Source organism: Natator depressus, chromosome 1 (genome assembly GCF_965152275.1).
Source record: "Natator depressus isolate rNatDep1 chromosome 1, rNatDep2.hap1, whole genome shotgun sequence".
NCBI classification, from domain to species: domain Eukaryota; kingdom Metazoa; phylum Chordata; order Testudines; family Cheloniidae; genus Natator; species Natator depressus.
Window position 1 is genome coordinate 337,451,229 of NC_134234.1, and position 16,001 is coordinate 337,467,229.

At 42.4% G+C, this 16,001-nt stretch overlaps 1 protein-coding gene across 2 annotated transcripts in view; it reads left to right on the plus strand.

The window, feature by feature from the left end:
• Window positions 1–6,614: 6,614 nt before the first annotated feature.
• Window positions 6,615–16,001, plus strand: part of PRKCQ (protein kinase C theta) — an 85,995-nt gene continuing 76,608 nt past the window's right edge. For both annotated transcript variants that reach the window (XM_074942682.1, XM_074942683.1), the window contains exon 1: window positions 6,615–6,779. The gene's annotated coding sequence lies outside the window, so the exon portion shown is untranslated. The remainder of the gene's footprint in view (window positions 6,780–16,001) is intronic.

Consider the following 16,001-nt stretch of genomic DNA (forward strand, 5'->3'; position numbering starts at 1 on the left):
CAAATAAATTGGTTAGTCTCTAAGGTGCCACAAGTACTCCTGTTCTTTTTGCCTTTTTCTCTCTGCTTCTTTTACTCTGTTGTTTAGCCGTGGTGGCATTTTTTGGTCTGCTTCATTTATTATTAATTACTAATTACTAATTATTTATTATTTATGATTGTTGTTGCTGTTGTTGTTGCTGTTATGTGGGATATACATTTAGTTTGAGCCTATATTCTGGTGTTTTAAAAAAGTTTCCATGCAGCTTTCAGGCATTTCACTCTTGTGGCTGTTCCATTTCATTTAGCTAGCTTCCCCATTGTATAGTTCCTCTTTTTGAAATTAAATGCTTCTATGGTGGCTTTCTTTGGTGTTTGCCCTCCTACAATGCAATTTAATTGCATTATGATCTCTATTACTGAGAGGTTCAGCTATATTCACCTCTTGGACCAGATCCTTTGTGCCATTTAGGGCTGAATAAAGAATTGCCTCTCCCCTTGTGGATTCCTGGAGTACCTGCTCCAAAAAGCAGCCATTAATGGTGTCTAGAAATTTTGTTTTTGCATCCTGCCCTGAGATGGCATGTATCCAGTCAATATGGGTACAGTAGAAATCCCCCAGTTTTATTGGAGTTTCTGTTTTGATAGCCTCTCTAATATCTCTGAGCATTTAATAATCACTGTCATCATCCTGGTCAGGTGGTCAGTAATATATTCCTACTGCTATATTTTTATTATTCAAGGATGACATTTTTGTACACAGAGATTCTGTGGTACCATTTGATTCATTTATTATATTTGACTCTGCATTTGCTTTCACATATATATTGCCAATCCCTCACCAGCATGACCTACGCTGTCATTCCTATATATTTTGTCCCCTGGTATTACTGTGTTCCATTGATTATCATCATTCCAACAACTTTCTGCCTTCTGATGTTCTGTGATGCCCATAATATCAATATCTTCATTGAATACCAGGCACTCAAGTTCACCCATCTTAGTTTTTGGACTTCGAGCACTTGTATACAAGCTTTTCGACTTCGAGCATTTATCAAATTTGTCAATATTTAGTTGTCTGCCTTCATGTGATGTAACTGAATGAGACTCTTTTTCATTTGACTGTTTCTCTTCAGCTCCTACCTGTACTTTATCAACTTCTATCCTCTCCTCTTTACTAGGATGTAGACTATCCCCTTTAATAAATCCTCCCCTAAGTGATAGCTCTGTCTGAACTGTGTGCTCCTCCACATCAGTCAGCTTTCCCCCAGTTTAAAAACTTCTCTACTACCTTTTTAATTTTGCATACCAGCAATCTGGTTCTCTTTTGGTTTAGGTGGAGCCCAGCCTTCCTGTATAGTCTTCCCAACAGGTTCCCCAGTTCCTAATAAATCAAAATCCCTCCTCCAAACACCACTGTCTCATCCACTCATTGAAACCCTGCAGTTCTGCCTGTCTCACGGTCCCTGCACATGGAACTGGAAGCATTTTGGAGAAAGCTACCCATGAAGGGACTGGACTTTAAACTCTGACCTAAATTTGGCCTCCAAGATCTCTCTCCTACCTTTCCCTACCTAGGTACCATGACCACTGACTCCTTCCCAGAACTGCACATAAGTCTATCTACAGGTTTTGAGAGGTACACAACCTTCACCCCCAGCAATTCACCATGCAGTTCTCCTGGTCATCACAAACCCAACTATGTATATTTCTAATAATGGAATTCCCCGTTACTATTACCCCTCTCTTCTTAATAACAAAGGTTCCCTCCCCTAGAGGGATCTCTTCAGTGTGAAAGGACACTATGGCATCATTTGGAAGGAAGGTCCCAATCATGGGATGGTTTCCCTCCACTCCAGTTTGCTGTTCTCCTTCTCTGAGGCTTCCATCCTCCTCAACAGCACAGAGGCCATCAAACGGGGGACGGGACCAGTGTCCTGAAAGTCTCATCTGTGGACATCTCTGTCTCCCTTAGCGCCTCCAGTTCAGGCACTCTGATCTCAAGAGCCCACACTCGGTCTCTGAGGCCCATGGGTTGCTTGCACTAAATGCACATATAGGCCGCTTGCCCACAAGGTAAGTAATCTACATGCAGCATTCAGTGAAATAAACTGGGCAGCCTCCCCTCTGCTTATGGACTTCTGCCTGCATTTTTTTTATTCTTGTGGGGGGGGGAGGTGTTTGTTCTTTGTTTTGTTGTTATTGTTTGGGTTTGGGGAGATTATTATTGGACTACATTTACAGAGCATTAAGTGTATGTGGCTTTCATGCTTTCTCTCTAAACTCCCTCTCAAAAATCCTGTTTGCTGTTCCTGTTCACTAGCTCCTCCTAACTTGCACCCAAGAGTTTTAAAAGAGTTGGCTGAGGAGCTCACTGGCCTGTTGATGCTGGTTTTCAATAAGTCTTGGAATACTGAGGAAGTTCGAGAAGTTGGGAAGAATGCTAATATTGTGCCAATGTTTAAAAAAGGATAAACAGGATGATCTGGGTAATTATAGGCCTGTGAGTCTGACATCAGTCACAGGCAAGATAATGGAGCAGCTGCTAAGGGACTTGATGAATACAGAATTGTGGGAAGGTAATATAATTAATGCCAATCAACATGGGTTTATGAAAAATAGATGTTGGCAAACTAATTTGATATTTTTATGAGATTATAAATTTGGTTGACAAAGGAATGGTGTTGTTGTAACAGATTTAGACTTCTGTAAGACATTTGACTTTGTACTGCATGACATTCTGATTTAAAAAACCAGAAAGATATAAAATGAACATGGCACGTATTACGTGGATTAACAGCTGGCTAACTGATTGGCCGCAAAATGTAATTGTAACCAGGGAATCATCATCAAATGGCTGTGCTTCTAGTGGGGTCCTTCAGGAATCAATTCTTGGCCCGATGTTATTTAATATTTTTATTAATGACCTGGAAGGAAACATAAAAGTATCACTGATGAAGTTTGCAGATGACACAAAAATTGGGGGAGTGGTAATTAATAAGGAGAACTGCTCACTGAAATAGAGTGATATGGATCACTTGGTATGCTGGGTGCGAGCAAACAATGTGCATTTTCATATAGCTAATGTATGTATTAGCTTACAGGATGGTGGGGGGAGCTTTATCCTTTTAATGATTGAAAAAGATTTGGCATAATCAGCTGCAGGTGAGCTCCCAGTCCAATGCTGTGGCCAAAAGTGCTAATGTGATCCTGGAATGCATACACGGGAATCTTGAGTAGGAGTAGAGAAGTTATTTTCAGGGCTGTCAAGCAATTAAAATAATTAATCACGATTAATTGCACTGTTAAACAATAATAGAATAGCATTTATTTAAATTTTTTGGATGTTTGCTGCATTTTCAAATATATTGATTTCAAGTACAACACAGAATACAAAGTGTACAGTGCTCACTTTATATTTATTTTTCATTACAAGTATTTGCTCTGCAAAGAACCAAAAGAAATAGTATTTTTCAATTCACTCAATACAAGTCCTGTAGTGCAATCTCTTTATCATGAAAGTTGAACTTAGAAATATAGAATTATGTCCAAAAAATGCATTACAAAATAATGTAAAATTTTAGAGCCTGCAAGTCCACTCAGTCCCACTTCTTGTTCAGCCAATCACTCAGACAAACAAGTTTGTTTACATTCGCAAGCGATAATGCTGCCTGCTTCTTGTTTACAATGTCACCTGAAAGTGAGAACAGGCGTTCTCATGGCACTGTTGTAGATGGCGTCGCAAGATATTTACATGCCAGATGCATTAAAGATTCATATGTCCCTTCATGCTTCAACCACCATTCCAGGGGACACACATCCACGCTGATGATGGGTTCTGCTCGATAACTATCCAAAACAGTGCAGTCCAACACATGTTCATTTTCGTTATCTGAGTCAGATGCCACCAGCAGAAGGTTGATTTTCTTTTTCAGTGGTTCCGTAGTTTCTGCATAGGAATGTTGCTCTTTTAAGACTTCTGAAAGCATGATCTAAACTTGTCCCTCTCAGATTTTGGAAGGCACTTCAGATTCTTAAACTTTGGGTCGAGTGCTGTAGCTATCTTTAGAAATCTCACATTGGTACTGTCTTTGTGTTTTGTCAAATCTGCTGTGAGAGTATTCTTAAAATGAACAACATGTGCTGGGTCATCGTCCGAGACTGCTATAACATGAAATATATGGCAAAATGCTGGTAAAATAGAGCAGGGGACATAGAATTCTCCCCCAAGGAGTTCAGTCGCAAATTTAATTAATGCATTATTTTTTAACAAGCGTCATCAGCATGGAAGCATGTCCTCTGCAATGGTGGCTGAAGCATGAAGGCGCGTACAAACGTTTAGCATATCTGGCATGTAAATACCTTGCAATGCCGGCTACAAAAGTGTCATGCAAATGGCTGTTCTCACTTTCTGGTGACATTGTAATAAGAAGCAGGCAGCATTATCTTCTGTAAATGTAAACAAACTTGTTTGTCTTAGCAATTGGCTGAACAAGAAGTAGGACTGAGTGGACTTGTAGGCTCTGAAGTTTTACATTGTTTTGTTTTTGAGGGTAGTTATGTAAAAAAAAATCTACATTTGTAAATGGCACTTTCATAACAAAGAGATTGCACTACAGTACTTGTCTTTTGTTTATCTGTAGGAGTCATACAAGGTTTATGCGCTTGGCAACATTCAGGGCACACCCGGAGTGTTGTGCTGGACCTGTGCACACACAGCTCCTTTCAAGGGCATCAACCTTGGAATCTCGCCCAGATGACATGAACCGTGGGAAGCCTCTCAGGACTGGGCTCAAGGCCCGAGAGCAAGGAATGCGGTAGATAGAAATTGGTAAATAAGAATGTTAAACAAAGCCAGTGTATTCCTTTTATCTGTTGGAGAATGTAATGCGCGGGGGGAGAGAGAGAATAAAGGGGAAGGTGGAAAGCTGACAGGCAGCAGCCCGTTAGCAGAGACCAGCTCACTTGCTTGCTAAAAGCTGTGTTCTGTCTTGTCATTGAACCGCCACATTTATCATTTTAAGAGTGCAAATATTTGTAATCAAAAATAATACTCACTTTGATTTCAGTTACAACACAGAATACAATATATATGAAAATGTAGAAAAACATCCAACATTTTTAATAACTTTCAATTGGTATTCTATTGTTTAAAAGTGAAATTAAAACTGTGATTAATCACGATTAATGTTTTTAATTGCGATTAATTTTTTTGAATTAATGGTGTGAGCTAACTGCGATTAATCGACAGCCCTAGTTATTTTACCTCTGTATTTGACACTGGTGCGACTGCTGCTGGAATACTGTGTCCAGTTCGGATGTCCACAATTCAAGGATGATGTTGATAAATTGTAGAGGGTTCAGAGAATGATTAAAGGATTAGAAATCATGCCTAAGGGCGGCTGATAGACCCAAGAAGCCTGATCTATTTAGCTTAACAAATTTCAGAGTAGCAGCCATGTTAGTCAGTATCCGCAAAAAGAAAAGGAGTACTTGTGGCACCTTAGAGACTAACAAATTTATTTGAGCATAAGCTTTCGTGAGCTACATTGGATCATTGGATGCCTGCAGTGGAAAATACAGTGGGGAGATTTTATATACACAAAGAACATGAAACAATGGGTGTTACCATACAGACTGTAACAAGAGTGATCAGGAAAGGTGAGCTATTACCAGCAGGTAATTGGACTGAACTGCTGAATTGGAATTAATTTGCAAACTGGACACAATTAATTTAGGCTTGAATAGAGACTGGGAGTGGATATGTCATTACACAAAGTAAAACTATTTCCCCATGTTTATTCCCCCCCACTGTTCCTCACACGTTCTTGTCAGCTGCTGGAAATGGCCCACCTTGATTATCACTATAAAAGGTCTCGTCCCCCCTCCCCCCCTCCCCCCCCGTAATAGCTCACCTGGTCACTCTCCTTACAGTGTGTATGGTAACACCCATTGTTTCATGTTCTGTGTGTATATAAATCTCCCCACTGTATTTTCCACTGAATGCCTCCGATGAAGTGAGCTGTAGCTCACGAAAGCTTATGCTCAAATAAATGTGTTAATCTCTAAGGTGCCACAAGTCCTCCTTTTCGTTTAGCTTAACAAAGGGACAGTTAAGGGCTGAGTTGATTCTAGTCTATAAATATCTGCGCGGGAAACAAATATTGAATAACTGGCTCTTCATTCTAGCAGAGATAGGGAGATCAGGAGCCAAGGGCTGGAAGTTGAAGCCAGGCAAATTCAAAGGTAAAGGGTACATTTTTAACAGTGACGGTAATTGAGCACAGGAACAATTTACCAAGGGACCTGATGGAGTCTCCTCCACTGATTCCTTTTAAATCAAGACTGGCAGTTTCGCTAGAAGATCTGCTCTAGGAATTCCAGTGGGGAAGTTGCCTGTGCTCTGTGGGAAGTCCTAGAGGGTCACGACGTCCCCTGCTTTCTAGCCTCCTCCGGATCTGTGAATCTCTAGTCACACACTCAGCGCATGATGCTGCCAAGCGCAGGAAATCCACCGAGTGGGGACTCTGTCCCGGGGCTGGGAGGTTACTGAGTCTCCAGAGGCAGGGGTGGGGCGGGGGATTCCTTGCCCAGGGGGAGGAGGGGTCTGCGAGAGGGGCGGGGAGGTGAGGGGAGTCCCAGGGAGGCAGCCAGCCAGGCTGAAGCTCCCCACTCACTTCCCCCCGGCAGCGGAGGCGGTGGGTGGATGCAGCAGCTGGGGCAGGGCGCGGAGCTCGGACGGGGGCAGCCGCTGGGATCGCTGAGCCCCGCTGCGGCCCCGCTCCAGGCGGCCGAGAACAGGTGGGGTCCGCGGCGCGTGGCGGGGCTTGGGGCGGGGGGTGTCCCGGGCTGGGGTGCGGAGCGCAGAGCGGAGGGAGATGCGGCGCGGGGGCTGGCGCTGAGCGGGGAGTGGCGATCTGTGTGTGTGTGTGTGTGTAATGGTGAGAGAGACCCACGGGGTGTGTAACTGTGAGTTACAAACGTGTGTATGTGTAGTGGGGAGAGACACGCAGGGAGGTGTGTGTGAGTGTGTGGTTGTGAGAGATACACACTGGATGGGTGTGAGAGAGAGAAACACAGGGGGTGTAATTGTGAGTTACACTCATATGTGTGTGTAATGGTGAGAGGTACACGCAGGGGTGTAACTGTGAGAGAGAGAGAGAGACACACAGGGGTGTGTATATGTGCAATGGTCAGAAATACACATGGGGAGGGTGTATGTGTGTAATTGTGAGAGATACACACAGGTGTGTGTAACGGTGAGAGATACACACGGGGTATAACTGTGAGAGAGACACACAGGGGTGTGTATAGTGCAATGGTCAGAGATACACATGGGGAGGGGGTGTGTGTGTGAGAGAGAGAGATAAACACAGGTGTGTGTAATTGTGAGAGATACACACACAGGCGTGTGTAATTGTGAGAGAGACACACATGGGTGTGTGAGAGAGAGACACACAGGGATGTGTGTGGGTGTAAGGTCAGAGATACACCTGGGGTGTTGTGTGTGTTATAGTGAGAGATCCACACAGGCAGAGTGAGCGAGTGTGTGTAGGTGAGAGTGAATGTAATTGTGTGGAGGGGTCTCAGTGTGTTATTGTGAGAGAGGCATATAGAGGTGTGTGAGAGAGAAAGAGAATGTGTGTGATTGTCAAAGATGGCTGAAGGCGTGAGTGTGAACATCAGGGGAGAGTGGAAGCGTATGTATAACAGTAGGAGCAATTGTGTGTTTGTAAAAAGCAATGATGGGAGAGTGTGTCGGAAAACACATTTGTGTGGGAGGGAGCATATATGTATGTTTGCAAGTGAGAGTGCAACACACGAGAAAGGGCATCCATGTACATGACAGCGTGTTGAAGGGTGATGGTGTATGTATGTGACCATGTGTTGATATGTGAAAGTGTGCAGCTGTGTGTATAAGTGCCAGAACGTGTGTGTGTGTGTGACCGAGAGTGTTTGTGCCTGTAACATGTGCATGAGAAAAGGAAGTCTGAAGTTCCAGGAGATTTTAGTGTCTGAATGAGCAGAAACTGAAAAAAAGAAAGTTTTGAGATGGTCTGGGTGGTTTTGTTGTCATTTTATTGGGTGACATTAAACCTGCCATTTCTACCTTAATGTCTCTCTCATTTTGTTCTCATTTTAAAGCACCCTGCTCAAACTGAAACCCTACTCATATTTTTTTTTGAAAAGAGCTTAAATTAGTTTCAAGTCCTACATCTGAGGCTCCCCACAAGTTTCTGTGGTTTCACAATCACATTTTCCTGTCTTTAAAAATTTGTTTTTCTCTCCCCTGATGCTGTATGAATACATAGAACAGGGGGAAATGACTGGCTGTACATGGGGAACAGAGAAAATGGCTATAAACAGAGTGTTCTGGAAGCTCCAAAGTAAACAAACTGGAACAAATAGAGAAAACACTTTCCCCCTTCTAACCTCTTTCATGTACAGTCATTTGAGGTGCCTCTTTGTGACAATGGCAGGCAACGGATTTTCAGGCAGAAAGTGGGGTTTTGAAGTTGACAGTATATCTCTTTAACGCTGTAAATCATTTTGGCATCCAGCATGTAAGGAGAGGCACTGCAGAATAATATGGTGATGGATTTGAAAGTGTATTTGAGAGGCCTACAGCAACTAACCAACTCCCGCCTGCAGGCTTAGTATATGTAGTGAGCTGCATTTCCTTTCTCAGGGGTGGGATTTGAAAACTCAGGCTCTGTCCACTCAAGCATGTGACCTTGGTTATATTGTAACCTTAGAGTGTTGAATGCTAATGAAGTACAGTTAGACTCCTGGGCATAGTCAGATCCTTTTGGTCATTGCTTTTGATTGGTGGATACAATACAGTTAACTTTTCAATGATACTTTCCTTCATTACAGAGCCTATTGACATGCTTTGCAGGGAGAGAGTTACATTCTTTTTCCACCAGTGAAATGCTCATTGCAGTAAAAATAACTTGACCAGCTGACAGCCACCCAACTGAGTCATGCTAATAAAAGAGTGTTTAGTAAGGTTACTAGGGCAGAAAGAGATAAAGTTTCACTGAATTGCTATTTTAAAAAAGAGAAATAGAAATGTTTGCAGTTCAGGGGGGGTGTATTTTGATTTCCATCTTGTTGAATTGCCAAACTTGGGTTCCTGTATTAGGATCATGACATTTCTTATTTCAGAAAAATCCTCTTAAGTTTCCACCAAAACAATGGTATGTTTTCTGCACAGTCCCTTTAACGGTGGAATGTGTCCTAAGATACCAATCAAGACACTAACAATAATTGATTGCTCAATGGAGTTGACCATCTAATCTGATAAATGTGAAGCAGACTTGTATTCACTACATATGATGGTAATTTGAATGGTCTCTTAAAACAGGAGGCTGTCCTAATAATCTCTTCTATGGGGTAAACTCTATTTCCCACCCTCAAGAGTACTTCCTTTCAAGGAAAGTCACCTATTCCCAAAGTTTTCTATGGTCCACACAAATTTAGTCTCCTCTATTCTGCTGTTGTGGAGAATATTTAAATCAGAAATAAAGAACCATGAAACTGCAGCTATGGAAAAAGTCATCAACACTAAAGAAAGGAATCTCCAGGATTTTAGCTTCCCACCATGAAACATTTAAGTTTTCCTCATTTTGGGTCTTTGTCATATATCACATCTGCACGTTGGCAGGTTAAAAGAGATATTTTCCACATTTCCCCTTATGAGAAAAGTAGGTTTTAACATGTGATGAGTGCTTTTTAATTTCTTCTCTTGTTGGTTGGATTTTGATCATAAAAAGCTATATTCCTGGCAGAGTATTATATGATGTTGTATTAACCATCCCCCATCATTTTATCTGCTTTTTTGCTGTTGGCTTTTTGTGTTAATTTTAATGGATTTAAGTTTGTATCAGTTTAAAAGCTCTGCTCCAGATTCTGCTGCTGTTTATATTTCTGCAAACCTGTTAAAGCGAGAATTTGTGAAAGTGGACTGCAGTTTTTTGTGCAGGCTTTGAAGATTGATTTTGAAAAACATAAAATAAAAAGAAATTAAACACATTTGTATGGAGATCTAAAAACTACACATGTGGATGTACTGCACAGTGCTAAGTACGACCTTGGTCCTACAATCACACACGAGTAACTTTCTGCCTGTTAACGTGAGGGACTTCTTGCCTTATGGTTACTCATGTGCATAAGGGTTTGCAGGATGGGGTCCTTGATTCAAATCAGGAAGTGGCCTGAGTTAAGCAGAAATCATGACCACTTATTTCAGTTCTAGTGTATTGTTCTCCTGTGGCCTATACTCACATCCTGTCCAAAATGTCTGATTTCTGATCATAGTGCTTTTTGGAAAGCAAGTGATTATCCGTATTATTGTCAGTTTCTGTTAATTTTTGTAATTTTCCTGGCCTGTTGGAGATTTTTAATTTGACACAGATCATGCTGCATCCAGCAGCAGAGAAAAGGTTTATTAATTTTTTGGTACATTTAAGAATGAGACCAGGTTGCTCTTGAAATTACACGCAGCTGTCCAAGCAGCGGATAACCTCTCCCGCTTTAGGGTTGTCAGATATTAGAGCTATTGTTTTCAAGCAGCTGGTTAGTACAGAATTGTGTTGTCAAATTACTCGACTCTTTTGGTATCATATATATTAAAACATAGTCATGCATTTTGGCCCACATCCTGCTGCTTGCTCATCAGGGCACATGTGGCCTGAAAGGCTACATACAGGAAGTGTTAAGGGTATGGAATACCTGTGCAGGGACAGGGTAAAGGGAATACCTATGTATACCATGGAGCTGTCATTTTTCTCCAGGGTAATTAGTCAGTGTGGCCCAGTGGGTAATACACTGGACTAGAACTCAGGAGATTTGGCTTCTAGTTCCACCTCTATTACAAACCCACTGGGTTATGTTAGGCAAATGGCTTCTGTTTTCAATGTCCTTGTCTGTAAACTGAAATTACTGATACCTTCTTTGTAAAGTGCTTTGAATCTACAGATGAATCTACCTAGCTAGGTAGTATTTTTATTATTTTCAGGAAGGGCTATTTCTAAGTCCTTTTTAACCATACAGGTGTTCAAATAAATGAATGCATGAATTTTTATTTTATTTTTACTTTATTTTGCAATGGGAAAAGTGTATCTTTTTTCCCCACTCTCCTTATGCTTAAGAACAACTGACCCCCTTTTCCTTCAAGCCTTCAGAACAAATCTACCATTGGAGAGAGCCCCCAAGCATGGAAAATTTCAGTCCAAGAGATGAAAGTTTCCAAAACTTAAGAGCAAACGACGAGGGGGTAAGAGGGGAAATTATTATGAATCCTTAATCATTGCAGCCTGCTCTATAATTAGCACAGAGGCTAACTGAGAATCAGGCCTAATAAGGCACCTTTTCACCACTCAAGCAGTGTAGTAAAGGGAGGGAGAAGGAGCCTTAATATTTCTACCTGCTTTAAGACACCTTAACACTGCTAAAGCATGGAGGAAAAATGGTCTAGTGGATAGCACACTGGCAATAGGATCAGTGGGTTCAATTTCCCCCTCAGTTTCAGACTTCCTGTGTGGTCTTAAACAAGTCATTCAGTCATCCTCTAGCTGCAAGATAGGGATGATATTTCCATAGCTCACAGGAAAGCTATGAATGTTTGTAAGGGGCTTGGATACTTTGGTGAAGGAAAGAAGGCCAAATGAGCCTTCTGGTTTCAAACAGTCTTCGGAAACCTGAGAATTAAGGCCATCACTTTTATGAAGGAGTCTCAATGGGTGGCTGTATAAAACCCAGAGAGAGAGAGAGAGAGGTTCCCAGGGTTGTGAGGCACCTTACGACCACCTGCCCTTGTGAAGGGGTCATGTCTATGCCTGCTGTGGATCAGCTCCCTAAAACCAACTGCTTTTGGCAGCACAAGCACTGCCTTCCCTGCCTCCGCAGGCCTCGCTCTCTCTGGGCAGGCATTGAGAGGCAGACACCAATCCCCTCGGAGCATTGCCTGCAGCATCCAGCCCCCTTTCCACTGAACACTCACAGAATTACCCAGCCTGTTGTTCCCAAAAGAATAGCACACACTAGCCTGTTGTTCCCTAGCTCGTAAGATTCAACTCAGGATCATCACTTTGCTTAACACCACAGCACTGAGGTAGGTTTGTAGTGAAAACAAGAATAAGTTTATTATCAAAGAACAGCGATTCAAGTGAAAGTGGATAAGAATATCGGAAACAAATGGTTACATATAAAATGAAAACATAACACCCTTTCTAAAGACTCCATTTAACTAACAGGTTAACATCCTGTCTAAAGAAGTCTATCGCTTCCAAAGTTCTCTTCAGTGTGTTCGACCAAGCCTGATTGAGACCCCTTTTTCATGAAGCAAAACTGCTGTCCTTTTAGTCCCTCAGTCAAGGGTGCCCATGTGTCTTCTCTGCCCCCCAGATATAGTCAAGCAACCATCTGATGTGCATCTGCAGACAGGGTTCCCTCGCCTCTGCTGTGCTACTCTTCCTGAGAGAGGGCAGGTCTACACTTATGCTTATTTTGATATAACTTATGACATAAGTTACACCAACCTAAGTGCCGGTGTGGACAACGCTGTGTCGGTGGGAGATGCTCTCCTGCTGACATAGCTACTGCCACTCAGGGAGGTGGAGTAATTATGCCGCTGTAATGTTTCTAGGGTAGACTAGCCATTAGAGTCTTTCCACAATCTTTCATTTGCCTTCAGTTCAGACTGGTGATGGGAAATCCATCGTGAACGAGACAATACTCAATTTACATGTAAATATGTAGGTAGAGCGAGATCTCTTGTCTGACAAGAAACCTGTTTTTTTACCTTTGCCAGTGACCTGTGCCTTGAGACAGACTTTAAGGACGTATTTTCAGTGTATATACATAACTCCTTAAACAGTTTATGTACATACATTTCACAGTGTGATGCCGGCTTTTATTTGAGACCTTACATGCCATTCTTTGGTACATATCCGACCCAAGAGATCCCTGCACTGCCCATTGCACTCCCTTGCCAGTTGACATTAAGAGGCTCTTGGGTCACAGTCGGTCATAATACAGTGAGGTTAGAGACTGGATAAGTATATTGTGAATGGATGCTCTGGTACTGAGGACCATCTAAGTACCTACATAGATGGTATATCTTCCTTGTGCTGAAAGGTAAAAGATCACCCATAGCCTAGATATTCCATTCCAGAGCAAACAAACATGGAGGTTCAGAAAAATGTGCTTTTTCAGGCCATGAAGTTCAGTTCTTTCCATGTTTGTGTTATAGCACCAGGCACTGTCTGTGAAGAAAAATAAACCAAGTCCAGTCGACATAAGCCTCTCAGCCAGTAACCCTATATGGCATTTGATTATTTTGATCATTTCTGCATCATTATCAGCATGCATGTTAGCTCAGAGTGCATATGTAATGTTGTACTTCTCCAGCATGGGGAGCCGGGGCAGTTTAATGTGTGTATGTACAGATCACAGCACCTTCATTGAATTGCTGATGCCTGCTAAGTACACTTGCGGTTTTTAAGGGTCAGGTAATAAAGTAGTCTGATGATTTATGGGGAAATATAAACCAGCTAAGAAACTTGCCCAAAGCTTAGGCCAGATCCTAAGATCCTTTCTCAGATTTTACTCACTCCTTATTCAAGTGTAACACCGACAGACTCTGGTCACCGGGGGGCGGGATCGAACCAGGGATCTCTGGAGCTTAGTGCATGAGCCTCTATCGCATGAGCTAAAAGCCAACTGGCTCCTAGCTAAGGCTGTAGAGCAAACTCATTTAACTCACTGACAGAACAAGGAGCAATGATCTCAAGTTGCAGTGGGGGAGGTTTAGGTTGGATATTAGGAAAAACTTTTTCACTAGGAAGGTGGTGAAGCACTGGAATGGGTTACCTAGGGAGGTGGTGGAATCTCCTTCCTTTGAGGTGTTTACGGTCAGGCTTGACAAAGCCCTGGCTAGGATGATTTAGTTGGGGTTGGTCCTGCTTTGAGCACGGGGTTGGACTAGATGACCTCCTGAAGTCCCCTCCAACACTGATATTCTATGATTCTATGATTCTAACTCTCTCTAAGTGGTCTCGGTGCCACTGGGTGGGACAGAACACCACACCCAGGAGGTGTGTGGATTACACAAGCAAACCTCCAGTGGTTTCCTCCCTGAATAATGACCAAAGGATTTAGCCCCTTTATTAATTATAATCATATATCACTACCTATCCACAGTGCAGCTCTTTCTAATGTCAAATCATGGTCCCACTGAAGTCTCCCAGATTCTATGCTCAGATACTACAGTGATGAGCACAGTATAAGAACCTGCGTAGAACAGGATAGAATATTAAACCTCCCACCGATTCAATGGGACCAGGCTTTGGCTCACGGAGAATTGCACATGTGGGTGGATCATGTAACCTTTACTCAGCTGTGCATGTAGAATTAAGGCCCAGTGGGCCTGATTCTGGTCTCAGAATGACTCATTGGCTTTGGTGGAGTTGCTCCTAAGATGCGAGTTGCCTTACCGCATTAGCACTGACTCCCCACTTGGTAAGGCAACTCCCATCTTTTCATATATATACTGCTTACTGTATTTTTCATTCCATGTATCTGATGAAGTGGGTTTTAGCCCACGAAAGCTTATGCCCAGATAAATGTGTTAGTCTCTAAGGTGCCACAAGGACTGCTCATTGTTTTTGCTGATACAGACTAACACGGCTACCTCTCTGAAACTTGGTGTTTATGAATCTGATCTCACTGAAATAAATAGGTGCCTTTCACTGTCTTCAATAGGCTTTAGATCAGGCTCCATAGCCTTTCAGAATTTGTAGATGATTATCATGTCCTCATCTTATTCACCACCTTACCAAGTGATACATAAGTTAATTCATTTAGGCCCTGATAATGGAAAGCACTCAGGAATATGCTTAAGTTATCCCCACTAAGGAAAGCATTTCAGCACATGCTTAACTCCTATTGAAATTACTAGAGCTCCGGCTGGATGCATTGCAAGATCTGGTCCTACCTCTGTATGTTTGACATGACTATGACTTTCATCTAAAAAATAATGACTTTTAGGGGTTTTTTCATAGCAACGTATGACCTCTGTGACCTACAGAGCAAACCTCTTCTGGGATTTTTTACAAGTTTGACTCAATATATTCTGCTCACAGTAGTGAGGCACCATTGCTTTACTATAAACGTGTATTTTTTTGTCATGACCAACAATCAACTTTAAAGCCCAGGTGAAGTGTAGAGCCAGAAGAGAAGGCAATGCAACCCTGAAGCTAGTCACGCTTTCTGAGTTCCTGAGTGCATCACGATCACCTGTGCAATTACCATCAGGGGTTCTAGTGAGTAACCACAGAGGCTATTTGGACAATTCATTGTACACTAAGAATGGGATCATACTATACAAGTAAAGTAAGTTACTATACAAGTATCCTATACATACTATACGAGTAAGTAAAGTAAGACGAAATTCACCCCGTGATGAATACTGAAGATCCTGGACAAGGCCCTTCATGTCACAAAAGTCCTGAGATATGTTGTGTAGGGGTGGGATGGATGTTCCCTACATAGGCCAACATAGAGGGGAGTGCAGGAAGAAGGCCAGAAGAGAAGCCACTCATGTGTGACAGCCTGGATCCGGTGCCTCCAAGGGACACGGAAGGGCAGTGGAAGAAGTTCTAGCCCATGGACTGACAGAACCACGCAGTGACCTCCCTGTGAGTTGGCAGTAGGTCATAGCTGCTTGATCTTTGCTTAATTCTTCACACAGGATAAAACTCACCTGCGGAAAGCTCACACTTTTAGGAGGGAATGTGAGAAAGTGCCTAATTCTCGCCATCCTGGACTGAATGTAATACCCTAGAAGTTAATTGTATATTGGATCCTCTCATCCAGTCTGTATCCCACCATACTCAGTTCAGGTCACAGAGGAAAATAAGGGCAGAAGGAGAGAGAGAGACATTCGTGGGTATGGATAAAGGAGAAGAGATATCTCTTCAGCTGAGATGAGCTGGAAAATGGGCAAAGCAGAGAGCTACA